The following is a 13723-nucleotide window of genomic DNA, read 5'->3' on the forward strand; positions in this document are numbered from 1 at the left end:
CTGACTGCTCAGCCATAAAAAGAATGAAATAATGACATCTGCAGCAACACGAATAAACCTAGAGATGATCACACTAAGTCAAGTAAGTCAGACAGAGAAAGACAAATACCATATGATATCACTTTTATGTGGAATCTAAAATATGACACGAGGCTTCCCTTGTAGTTCAGGGGTAAAGAATCCACCTGCCAATGCAGAAGATATGGGTTCAATCCCTGATCTGGGAAGATCCCACATGCTGCACAGCAACTAAGCCCATGCGCCACAACTACTGAGCCTGTGCTCTAGAGCCTGGGAGCCACAACTGCTGAGCCTACATGCTGCAAGTACTGAAGCCGAGAGCCCCAGAGCCGTGCTCCACAACAAGAGAAACCACCTCAGTGAGTAGCTCGTGCACTGCAACTAGAGGTAGGCCCCACTTGCCACAGCTAGAGAAAAGCCCGTGCAGCAGTGAAGACCCAACATGGCCAAAAATAAATAAAATTATGGTTAAGCTATTAAAATATGACACAAATGAACTAATCTACAAAACAGACTCCTAGAGAACGGAGCTGTAGCTGCCAAGGGGGTAAGGGGGGATAGATTGAGAGTTTGGGTTTAGCAGATGCAAAGAATATAGAATGGATAAACAAAAAGGTCTTACTGTATATAGCACAGGGAACTATATTCAATATCCTGTGATAAAGCATCATGGACAAGAATATGAAAAAGAATATATATACATGTATAACTGAATCACATTGCTGTCAGCAGAAATTAACACATGGTAAATCAACTATACTTCAATAAAATTTTTTTTTAAGTAATGACTGAATGCCTCATGATTTTCTCCTTTGGCCTCACAACATGCTTTCCATAATTTGATCAAACAACACTGGTATTTCTAAGGATACTTTAAGATAACAGCCATCTGTAGCCTACTGTAAGTGCTAAGGAGAAAAATAATTTCCTGGTAATGGGATAACTATTTCAGCAATTCAATTGAGAGTTCAGGGCATAATCACCTATAGAATTTGTTTTCTTTTCACTCAGACATTCAGACCTCAATCCCAAATCTATGGGCACTGGGCAGGAGACTTTTCTTTTCTTTCCTTCTTCCTTTGTAAGTTGCATAGGTAACACATGCTTCTGGTTAAACACCGTCAGCTGACAGTCACTCACTGCTCATCTTTCTGATATTATGGCAGCCCTTGGAGTCAATAATAATGTGCACGGAAAGAGGGAAGCAGCCGTCAATGTCTTGCACTAAACTGCATCCACAGCTTTTTTAACACTGAAAGCTGCTCTCACTAATGCTGGGCAAGTGGGTTCATGTTGATTTCAGGAGAGAAATAAAAGCATGACCCTCTGGAAGCCACATCCATAGAAGCTACACCTGTGGACACAAAGAACAAGAAACAAAACCCAGGTGGCAGGAGAGGTGTGGTCACCTACTGCCTTGAAAGGAATGGAGCACAGTTCTGCACTTCCTTGGTCTTCCCCTAAGTTCAAGGCCAGTACTATAGGACTGGCTGACATATTTCTAAACTAGAGCTTCTCTCACCAAACAAGAGAGTTCTGTGCTTCTATGAAGCATCCACTTCCAAAGCATATTTTGAGAAGAAAGACAAGCCCACTCACAGAATACGAGCAGAAGGACCTCTCTGGGAACACTAATGGCTGGCATGATCTTAGGAATCGACGTCTACTAGAGAGCATGGTAATAAATGGAACAAGAGATGGCAGTCCATCTTGAAATGGTCCACACTGCACCCTGAGCAATAAAAGCTACACTGATCCACTACACTAGCTGAGGGGTGAGATTTTATCTAATACACATCTGGTATGTACATTTACCCTTGCAAAAACACTCAAGTACTTAGAAAGTACACCATCATCCTCATTTTTAAGTTATTATCAAGGTCAGTACTTAATTTGATTGATTAAAACATTTAATATAATTGCACCATTTTTATATAACCACAAAGAATTTTCTGGGCTTAATTTTCTGTCTGAAATTTTATTTGCTCATCCATATAGTGGCTTTAGATGGTGATACACAGATCCTTTCCAGCAACTTAAGGGCAAGCAGAACTCATTTTAAAAATTCTGCTCTGAATTTTAAAAATTATTCTGAGAGTTTTTCAGGAGTGATTCTCCTCTACCTATTAACATAAGCTCTAAAAATATCTCCCAGCTCTTTTGATAATGAAAGGCACTAATAGGATATGTATGCTTAATGAGTTTGGCCCAAAACATCGCAGTATGTTTACCCTGGATAGTGTGCTATCATATGGATTTTTCTTTCACACTTCTATTATTCTTTGGTTCATTTTTATCTACTTTAAGTAAAACAAGTGCTGTCATCCCCATAACTGTTCTTAAAAGATAACGTTAGTCATTGTGTTCTCACAACTGGCTTCTTATCTGGCAGTTAATCTCCCTGGGGAGTACTATGGATGCTTTATTTCCAGATACTCTTCAATTAGCTTCCTTGTATCATAACTCTTCCCAGCTCACATTCACAATTTTCTCCTTATACATCTTCCTCCTCTTAACATATGTCTTTTCCTCCTAATATATTTCAAGGAAGATACAGGATTTTGATTGCTTATAATTCAACCCTACTATTGCTTGTTCACCAACTTGCATGAGATCTGAGGTTTTAATTTTCAAAATCCAAATAAAATAAAACTGCATGTCTATCAAATGTTGTCCTAACTAAGCTGTTGTGTTAATTGCTGATGTATAGCATAAGGATTCACTTTACATATATGTGTGTGTATATATTCTTTTTCATATTCTTTCCATTATGGTTTATCACAGGATACTGAATATAGCTCCCTGTGCTATACAGTAGGACCTTGTTGTTTATCTCAATCTGTCTTTTTATAAGTTTGGAAGGTCTATATTAAACATCATCCTGATGAATAAGACATGCCTAAGGCAGAAAGAAGTGAGAGCTCAATTTAAAGTGAGAGCTCTCATTTCAAAGCCACCCGTTTCTTCCCAAGAAAGTTATACTCCACTGTCATGTCAACACCGAAAAGTCCTCTGGTTAAGACGAAATGTTTATGCCCAAACTACAGATATAGCTTAAAACAGGGATGGATAAAAAATTATTTTATTTTGTGCAAATGGATTAAAATTAGCTCCCTTTCCAACCCAGGTCTCCTGCATTTCAGGCAGATTCTACCAGGGAAGCCCAAGAACACTGGAGTGGGTAGCCTACCCCTCCTCCAGGGGATCTTCCCAATCCAGGAACTGAACTTGGGTCTCCTGCATTGCAGGTGAGTCTTTACTGCCTAAGCCACCAGGGAAGTCCCTGATAGTACCTACAGCCTGACTACTCATGTTACACTTATTCTGTGAGAATTTTAATATTGCAACTTGACTTTTTAAGGTGTCCAGGGTTTCTCTCTCCAATTCTTCCATTGGCTTCCGTTCTATGGTTGCCCTAAATCTCCCATTGCCCAAAGTAGAAACCCAATAAACCCCTGCATAACCTGGATGTCTCCAGACCCTCAGTATTATATCCTTTCTATTACATGACACTGTCTCAGAGCTCTGTAAAAAAGCATTTTTCAGAATTGTGTGTGTGTGAGAGAGAGAGAGGAAGAGAAAGGGGTAGGGGATAGGAGAATAGAACAGGAAGAAACTGTTCATAGTAAATATCTTCTTATTATGGTAAGAACATGTTGGTAAAAGAAAAGTGCCTGTAACTAAGGGCTAGTGAAAAAAAACACAACTCTTTGAAAACAAACACCTAACTCTGTTCCCCCTCACACAGCCTAAAATAGCAGGTACAGAAAGCAGCCCGACACAGACAGCTATGAAGGACTCACTATGTCTCTAATATGAGTTTTAACATTACGGTAGGTGCTAGGAAAAAAGACTATGTAGGCATAAAGAAGGGGAAGGCAATGGCACCCCACTCGAGTACTCTTGCCTGGAAAATCCCATGGATGGAGGAGCCTGGTAGGCTGCAGTCCATGGGGGCGCTAAGAGTTGGATACAACTGAGCGACTTCACTTTCACTTTTGACTTTCATCCATTGGAGAAGGAAATGGCAACCCACTCCAGTGTTCTTGCCTGGAGAATCCCAGGGACGGGAGAGCCTGGTGGGCTGCCATCTATGGGGTTGCACAGAGTTGGACACAAGTGAAGTGACTTAGCAGTAGCAGGCATAAAGAAACAACATAAGAGAAATAAAAGAATAATAATCTTGTCTGAGATGGAGTGAAACAGGCTGAAAATATAATGAGAAGCTAGTGTGAACTGTGTATTAGCATGCTACGGTTTTATTTACTAAAACTCATTTTTGATGTGTCATACTAAGGTATTGCCTACAATGTCATATGCAGTTCATTAGTGTTTGTGCTTAATAATCATATGTTCAAATCTTTGAAGTATTCCATAACATAGATCACTGAAATTTTATTTATACTACACAAATGTTAGTTTTTTATTCAAGTATAGTTGATTTACAATGTTGTGTTAGTTTCTGCTATACAGCAAAGTAATTCAGTTAAACATATATATGTGTGTGTATATATATATGTGTGTGTGTGTGTGTGTGTGTGTATACATTCTTTTTCCTGTTTGTTTCCACCATGGCTTATCAGAAGATATTGAATGTAATTTGCTACACTATACAGTACGCCCTTTTTTTTAACCCTTCTATGTACAATAGTTTGCATCTGCTAATTCCAAACTCCCAGTCAGTCCTTCTCCCGCCCACCCTCCCCCTTGACAACCCCCTTGTTCTCTATGTCTGTGAGTCTGTTTATGTTTCATAGATAAGTTCATTTGTGTCATATTTTAGATTCTACATGTAAGCAATATCATTTTCTATTTTTCTTTCTCTGTCTGACTTACTTCACTTAGTATGATAATCTCTAGGTCCCTCCATATTGCTGCAAACAGCATTATTTCATTCTTTTTTAATGGGTCAGTAGAATTCCATTGTATATATGTACCACATCTTCTTTATCAAATGTTAATTTTTAAAGGGCTTAAAAATAAATATTATTAAACCTTGTGACATAATTTTCAAAGTCACAGGTAAGTACTGAGTAATCAACAACAAAACATGTCAATATTTTCTGCTTGAGAATCTTTCCATCACTGTAACAGCACTGAGAGGCAAGGAAATATGTTTAAAAACATTTACCATTACTTTAAATGAAGTTTAAATCTTTTACAGATTCTGCATAATTAGTATAGAAAGAAAGAACATATTCAAGGAATTTCTTAGAAAAACAAAATCTGTCTTAAACTGAAATGTAGTTATACAACACAGTAAACCAACTGTGCTTCAGTAAAATCTTGCTTGTTTTGGAAAACAATTTTTAATTAAAACATAAAAATAACATTTAAAAAATAAAAATGCAATTAAAGCCTATAAATAGGTTTTCTGAAGATGAACTGAGAAAGAATGTGAAAGCATTTTATAAAAGGAAAATGATTACCATGAAGTATGTGTCAGAATCATCACTAATATTGTCATTTTAGCTATAAAATTACCTGAAGGAAAAAAAGCAGGACACAAAATTAACATACAGTATGGCCCCAATACTTTATTTTTTAAATAAAAGGCTTAGGAATCATTCTCTTTGTATTGTAGATAGGGACCTGAAACTAACAAATTCACAGCTCAAAGAAAATCATTGGGGTGAGTAAATCACTCTGCTCTTCAATCACTTTGTTTTCTGTTCAGTCTTTGCAGCTTATTTTGAGAATTCCATGGTTTTAGGTACTGTTAGGATATTAAGAGTTTACAGAGCCTCTGACCTGCCCTACAGAGATTACTGACACTGAGTCAATCATGTTCGGTCCAACAGGAGGGAAAATGGCAGCAGCCCCTCCACAGAAAAGGAGACGTATTTTTAAGACATGCTCTATCACACCGAGTGGACCTGCAGCAAGAAGAGGTCTACAGGAAGTGGGGGTTCCAACCTCCTCCACTTCAACATGCCCTTTCTTAGATAATACCCCCTCCAGGGCCACTTCACAAGATCATTTGCCTGCAGGTTCAGAGAACATGTCTCCCTTCTCCTGTGCCTCTCTTTGCTGGGCTGCAATATCAGCAACACAGCCTTCAAAACACTCTGTTCCATGGTAAAATCAGTGCTTCAGATAAACAGTATCTCAACCAAATGTTCTAAGTTCTACGGTACTATAGCTAACATATGTTTATATGGAAGGCGCTGCAATAAGCACTTTATGTGCATTATCTCACTTCAAAGACAGCTTTGAGAGACAGTGCCATCATTATCCCCATTGACGCAGCCACTGTGGAAAACAGTATGGAGTTACCTTAAAAAAAGAAATACTAAAAACAGATCTAACATACGACTCTGCAATCCCATTCCTGGGAATATATCCAGAGAAAACGCTAATTCCAAAAGATACATGTACCCCTATATTCACAGCAGCACTATTTACAATAGCCAAGACATGGAAGCAACCCAAGTATCCATCAAAAGATGAACAAATAAAGAAGATGTGGGGCATATATACTGTGGAATATTACTCAGCCATAAAAATGAATGAAATAATGTCATTTGCAATAACAAGGATGGACCCAGAGATTATCATACTAGGTGAAGTAAGCCAGGCAGAAGAAGACAATTATCACATGATATCACTTGTATGGGGAATCTAAAAAACAAAATAAAACAAAACAAATGAACTTATTTACAAAACAGAGACAGACCCACAGACACAGAAAACAAACTCATGATCACCAAAGGGGAAAGGAGGGGAGGGATAAATTAGGATTTGGGGATTAACATATACATGCTACTACAATCAACAAGGACCGACTGTGTGGTACAGGGAACTCTACTCAGTGTTCTGTAATAACCTAAAGGGAAAAGAATCTGAAAAATAATTGATGTATGTATATATTTATGTATAACTGAATCACCTTAATGTATACCCAAAACTAAACACAACATTGTAAATCAACTATGCTTCAATAAAAAAAAAAAAAAAAACAAACGCTGAGAGAATTTAAGTTGAGCTGGGGTCTAACCCAGGTCTGTATATCTCTGGCCCAAGCTCTTTTGTATACGTGAAATATTTCAAACGAACTGAGAAGCACAGTGTATAATGGGTTGGCCAACAAGTTCGTCTGGGTTTTTCTGTACCATATGGAAAACCTGAACGAACTTTTTGGCCAACCCAGTAATGCACATTACCCAGCTTGACACAAATATTCTTGAAATATATGGATAATCCTTGCCATAAAAATACATCTTAAACTATAATGGAGTTTCTCTAGTCAAAAGAAAGGGACCACGGGGAGATGAGGATGAAAGGGAATTTACAACTCCATAAACTAAGTCCCATAAGCACAGTGCCATCACTAAGATGGCACTTCCTAAAAGTTCACTGGACACATAACATTTTCTTTTAATTTAAATTTATTTATTTTAATTGGAGGCTAATTACTTTACAATAATGTATTGGTTTTGCCATACATCAACATGAATCTGCTACGGGCATACACGTGTTCCCCATCCTGAGCCCCCCTCCCGCCTCCCTCCCTGTACCATCCCTCTGGGTCGTCCCAGTGAACCAGCCCCGAGCATCCTGTATCCTGCATAGGACCTGGACTGGTGACTCGTTTCTTATATGATATTATACATGTTTCAATGCCATTCTCCCAATTCATCCCACCCTCACCCTCTCCCAGAGTCCAAAAGACTGTTCTAAACATCTGTGTCTCTTTTGCTGTCTCGCATACAGGGTTATCGTTACCACCTTTCTAAATTCCATATATATGCATTAGTATACTGTATTGGTGTTTTTCTTTCTGCCTTACTTCACTCTGTATAATAGGCTCCAATTTCATCCACTTCGTTAGAACTGATTCAAATGTATTATTTTTAATGGCTGAGTAATACTCCATTGTGTATATGTACCACTGCTTTCTTATCCATTCATCTGTTGATGGACATCTAGGTTGCTTCCATGTCCTGGCTATTATAAACAGTGCTGTGATGAACATTGGGGTACACGTGTCTCTTTCAATTCTGGTTTCCTCGGTGTGTATGCCCAGCAGTGGGATCGCTGGGTCATAAGGCAGTTCTATTTCCAGTTTTTTAAGGAATCTCCACACTGTTCTCCATAGTGGCTGTACTAGTTTGCATTCCCACCAACAGTGTAAGAGGGTTCCCTTTTCTCCACACCCTCTCCAGCATTTATTGCTTGTAGACTTTTGGATTGCAGCCATTCTGACTGGCGTGAAATGGTACCTCATTGTGGTTTTGATTTGCATTTCTCTGATAATGAATGATGTTGAGCATCTTTTCATGTGTTTGTTAGCCATCTGTATGTCTTCTTTGGAGAAATGTCTATTTAGTTCTTTGGCCCATTTTTTGATTGGGTCGTTTATTTTTCTGGAATTGAGCTGCAGGAGTTGCTTGTATATTTTTGAGATTGGTTCTTTGTCAGTTGCTTCATTTGCTATTATTTTCTTATTAAAAACATGACAATGGGGAATGTGGGCTGAATTGGGAGATTGAGATTGACGTATAAACACTACAATGTATACTGTGTAGCACAGGGAGCTCAGGCCGGTGTTCTATGATGACCTAGAGGAGTGAGATGAGAGGGTGGGGGGTGGGAGGCTCTAGAGAAAGGGGATATATGTATATGTATAGCTCATTCCCTGATGACTCAGATGGTAAAGAATTTGCCTGCAATGTGGGAGATCCGTGTTCGATTCCTGGGTTGGGAAGATCCCCTGGAGAAGGGAATGACAGTCCACTCCAGTATTCTTGCCTGGAGAATTCCATGGACAGAGGAACCTGGCAGGCTACAGTCCAGGTTTCGCAAAGAGTCAGACATGACTGAGCGACTAACACTTTCACTTTTCATAGCTGATACACTTTGTTGTATAGCAGAAACTAACACAATACTGTATAAAACAATTATATTCCAAAAAAAAAAAAAAAGACTAAGAGGTCACAAAAGATCAAGTGATTAAAACAGGATCTCAGAGGGGGCAGAACACCCTCTGTAGTGAAAATGCTACCATTCAGCCCCACCCCCCCAACCCAGGATGGTCCTCTGTTCCACTCCTTTGTGCCCCACCCCCAGGCTTCGCCTCCAGCAGCCAAGAGAAGATGTAGCTGCAGAGGCTGAGTGCTGGGGACAGCGTCCGTTGTCTTCCTGCCCCAGCAATCAGAATGGGATGTGAAACAGTATGTAAGATGGCAGTTGGTTAGCTCTGGGCAGGAATGCAGAGGATGGAGGTGGGAAAAGGAATTCAACTAAACTGATGATGCTCTGCTTCTTAAGCCAGGCAGAGAAAATGGTGAAGCTCCCTTTATCAACCTTTATCATTTTATACGTATGAAATAATTTCATACATACGTAATACACAGGGCAGAGGTAGCAGATAGAAGAAAATTTAGAGTGAGTCAGAAACAAGAGTAAGCGATAGCATAAGAAAGATGAAAGGTAAAAAGGGAGAGGAAGTGAGTAAAAAAAAAATCAAGGTAGAGTGGGTAGGGAGGGAGACGGAACAAGAACACAGATAGGAGAACATCACCAGAGTCAGAAAGGAAAGGAGGACATAAGGACATATAAATGAGAAAATGATGAGCGAGTGATGGGATTAAAATTAAAAGGACTTTCAAATGTAACTATATGCTCTGAGCTTGCTTTACCAGGGAACTTCAGGAACGCAAACATGAACTATTTTGACTGATAAGGTTCCAAAATAAAATCTAAGGGTACCTTGGCCATTGCATGAGTCAATTTTCCAGATAAACACATTTAGCATTTTAGGCTCTGAACTTTATTTTTGGTGGTGATCTTGCTAAAATGTGTCACACTTCATGGCCTTAAGGGTCACCACCAAGAATGTAAGTCAGGAATGCACTCAGGGTCTGCTGCTGCTGCTGCTAAGTTGCTTCAGTCGTGTCCGACTCTGTGCGACCCCATGGACAGCAGCCCACCAGGCTCCTCTGTCCACAGGATTCTCCAGGCAAGAACACTGGAGTGGGTTGCCATTTCCTTCTCCGATACACTCAGGGTCTACTACTGTGAACACCTGGACCCATTTCTAATCAGGCAAGGAGGGAAATACCACAAAATGAATACACTTAGCTCCAGGGAAGCCAAATAACTGGCACGTTGACATCAGAATGTGGAAACCCTCATTCTGGAAGCTGATCTTCAGGTTTTCTCCACTATACTGCGTGACGAGTCTCACATCTAACTTACTGCTGTCATCACCTCTTCTCCATATGCTTTGTCCTCCTTTTCAAGAGGACAGCAGTCACCCTAAATGTGCCTGAGACAGTTGTTCTGATTACCAATCACGTGCCTCTGTAAGCCCAGCAACCCTGGATCTGTGCACTCATGTAAAAGACAAGAAGGTTGACCCTTCACAGTCACAAATCTGGGGACCCTGATTTAGCCCAGTGTTGACTACTGGCAGTTAAGGGCATATCATCTTCTCAGCAGGAAGGGAGCATCAAAGAGAGTGGGGGAGAAGGGAAGGAGCTAGAATTTGGTGCTTCAGACCCAAGGGGCTTTTCTGCAAAGTAACCAAGATGGTAGCCATCCTGTCCACTGAGGAAGATGAGGTATGTTCTGTGGCTTCCTGCAAGTCCCAGAGAGAATGGAGTCAACCAGATACACAGCTGGCATCCCAAACTGACGATCACAGCAGTTTTCTCGAGTGAGAGGTCATAGAGGTCATAGCTATCACTAGATTCTAAAAATGATCGTTTTAAGGACCGATGCTGAAGCTCGAATACTTTGGCCACCTGATGCGAAGAGCCAATTCACTGGAAAAGGTCCTGATTCTGGAAAAGACTGAAGCCAAAAGGAGAAGGGGGAAGCAGAGGATGAGATGGTTTGGACAGCATCACCGACTCAATGGATATAAATCTAAGCAAACTCTGGGAGACAGTGAAGGACAGAGGAGCCTGGCAAGCTGCTCTCCACAGGGTTACAGAGTCCGATGTGACTTAGTGACTTAACAACAAGAACAACAAAAATGATCAGGACCCACAAGTTCAAGAACCACTATGCTGGAATATTAGCAAGAATATAATAAAAGGTGATGTTTATGGTAGAAAATAACTTAGCAATGTGAAATATTAAAAGACAAAGTTTTATTTTCCAAATGTTTATTTCATGTGTCTTTCCAGATTCATTTCTGCTTAGTTTCTTCCTATACATATGGGGATTAAGATCCCTGCTCAACTCTAAAATTCTCTCCTACAACTTGACAAAGTGGGACTCTAACCCTGGAAGAGGTACCTGTGTGTTTTGAAAACTAGGGGGGTTTATTCTTGGTGGCTTAGGAGGCTTTCAGGTTGAAACTTAGAAGGTGTTTATTATCCTCACAATCTTATCAAGTGAGTCTGTCAAGATTTTTAAATGTATCACAGCAACTTTGTTGCCTCAAGCATTGTCCCAGATTTTACAGTTCCCAGATACATTTAGAGCATACCCCCTTCCCCTAAAAATCAAATCAAAATTCAAGGTTATAAAATAGAAAACAGTGGCTATCCAAAGACACAGAACTGTCACATCAGCCTGCCTGGCTCCATGGACCCTACTGGCAAAACATGGGTCATTCTCATTATCACAAGTTACATACACAGTTGACACTGTACTTGTCCAGGCCCATCATGGGCACAAATGAGCGGAGAACTGAGCAGGCTTAAGGAAGAAATGCAATTACCAAGGACTGCCTCAACTTCCCTGTAAAACTGAGGAAGCAAAGCTCTGAGCTCTCCCCATGTCATTCTTGCCCCGACTTGTTCTTTAGAATCTAGATCAAGTGGTTTAAACTGTCATCTTCTTTATTTATGATGAAAATTTTAAGTTGACTACTGCACAAAGATGGCATGACTGCATTAATTATTTTCCAGAGTGAACTGAAATCTTCACAGAGGTATGGTAGATGATTCCAAGTATCTCTGAAGCTGACTGTGTCTGTCTAGCTAAAAAGATATGTACATCTCTGTCATCAGGACTAAACATTAACCAGAATGTGTACGTGTTTTTTTTTGGCTACACTATGGCTTGTGTGATCTTAGTTCCCTGACCCGTGATGGAACCCCTGGACCCTACAGTGGAAGCAGAGAATCCTAACCAGTGCACTGCCAGGCAATTCCCTGTACATCTCTAACTGAATGTTCCCTTATGAGCTGAAGCTCCATGACTACTTCCCATTTTATATTCTCTTATATCTGGGCTCTTGTCTCTGAAATTCTAGACACCACTTTAGTCACGGTTACACCCTAGACACAGAGTGAGCACTTGATACTTTATCTGTTTCATTTTAATTGAATGAAATATTTTGCCAAATGCCCTTACAGTTGATAAAGCTTTCAAGTACATGAGCCCATAAGGGAAGGCCATTTTACTCTGCCCAGATGAAGTTTGCAGTTCATTGAAGTTTGAAGTTCATTTCTCTGAGCAGAAGCCTAACTCAGGGTAAAGCTGAAACTCTCTACCTAAACAACCAGAAAGTCTATCAAAGGGACACAATACCAGCTATGTATTGATGAAAGGAGGACCTGACCTTTCCCTCCATCAGCAGATTAGACCACTTGTCATTTCATCTAAGCAAAAGGTACACAAGCTTATCTCATTAAGCAATCAAAGCAGGTCATTACTGCCATAACCCAAAATAAATCCTTTTGTATCAGTTGTTGCTTTAAAAACATCTGTTTAAGATCAGACTTGACTTAAAAACCCATAAATATTGATCTGGTAGGGGGTGAAGACATTGTAAAACACTGTGAAATGTTCAAATTATAAACAAGTCCTGCGTACACAGGACAGTTTAATATTCCTTAAACTACACTTTTATTGTCTCAGTTATTTAATCAAAATCTCTTAGGGCTCCCCACTGTCCGATACTAAACCAACTTTGGGCTAACCAAGTTCATCAAAATATGGCCTTCCCCCTCCAAATCTACTCCACATTCCCAACACCAAAGCTCTTCTCTACTCAAGCCAACCTTCCTTCCTACTTCCCAAACTTACCTTTCCCCTGGAATTTCCACTCTCTAGCTTCCAGACTTCAAATCCTAGGGCACCTGGAGGCCCATCTACATTTCTTTTCCTTCCAGAAAGCCTTATCCAACCTTGGCTACCTCCAGGAGTTACTCCCTTCCCTGAAGACCTCCAGCATCTCTAGCTTTGCCCCCAGGACTCAGCACTTAATTAGCGGCTACAGGCACCTTTAATTGTCTCAAGTGAGCTGGTCCTCTCACAACTAGATGAATTCCTAGAAGGCAAACACTCCCTGTGCCTCCCACAGGGCAGCTCTAATGGATAAATAATAGATAAGCTGCCTCAGCCCTATTTTTAACGACAAATATACTACTGAGGTCAATGACTGTCAAACTGTGAGTGTATAACAGAATCACCTGGAGAGTTTATGGAATATGGATGGCTGGGCCCCACCCCCATAGTCTCTGAGTTAGTACGTCTGCTGTGGGACCTGAGAATTTACATGTCTAACAAGTCCCCAGATGACATTGATGGTACTGGTTCTGTAAACCACACCTTGTTCAGTTCAGTTCAGCTGCTCGGTTGTGTCTGACTCTTTGTGACCCCATGGACTGCAGCACACCAGGCCTGCCTGTCCATCACCAACTCCTGGAGTTCACTCAAACCCATGTCCATTGAGTCGGTAATGCCATCCAACCATCTCATCCTCTGTCGTCCCCTTCTCCTCCCGCCTTCAAACCACACC

The 13723-nt window shown here is 40.4% G+C and overlaps 1 protein-coding gene across 1 annotated transcript in view; it reads right to left on the reverse strand.

The window, feature by feature from the left end:
• The window catches only part of NRCAM (neuronal cell adhesion molecule), a 281628-nt gene extending 268462 nt beyond the window's left edge, over nt 1-13166 (reverse strand). Inside the window, exon 1 of the mRNA XM_055590272.1 lies at nt 13009-13166. The gene's annotated coding sequence lies outside the window, so the exon portion shown is untranslated. The remainder of the gene's footprint in view (nt 1-13008) is intronic.
• Nucleotides 13167-13723: the final 557 nt, after the last annotated feature.

This window comes from Bubalus kerabau, chromosome 8, assembly GCF_029407905.1.
Source record: "Bubalus kerabau isolate K-KA32 ecotype Philippines breed swamp buffalo chromosome 8, PCC_UOA_SB_1v2, whole genome shotgun sequence".
NCBI classification, from domain to species: Eukaryota; Metazoa; Chordata; class Mammalia; order Artiodactyla; family Bovidae; genus Bubalus; species Bubalus kerabau.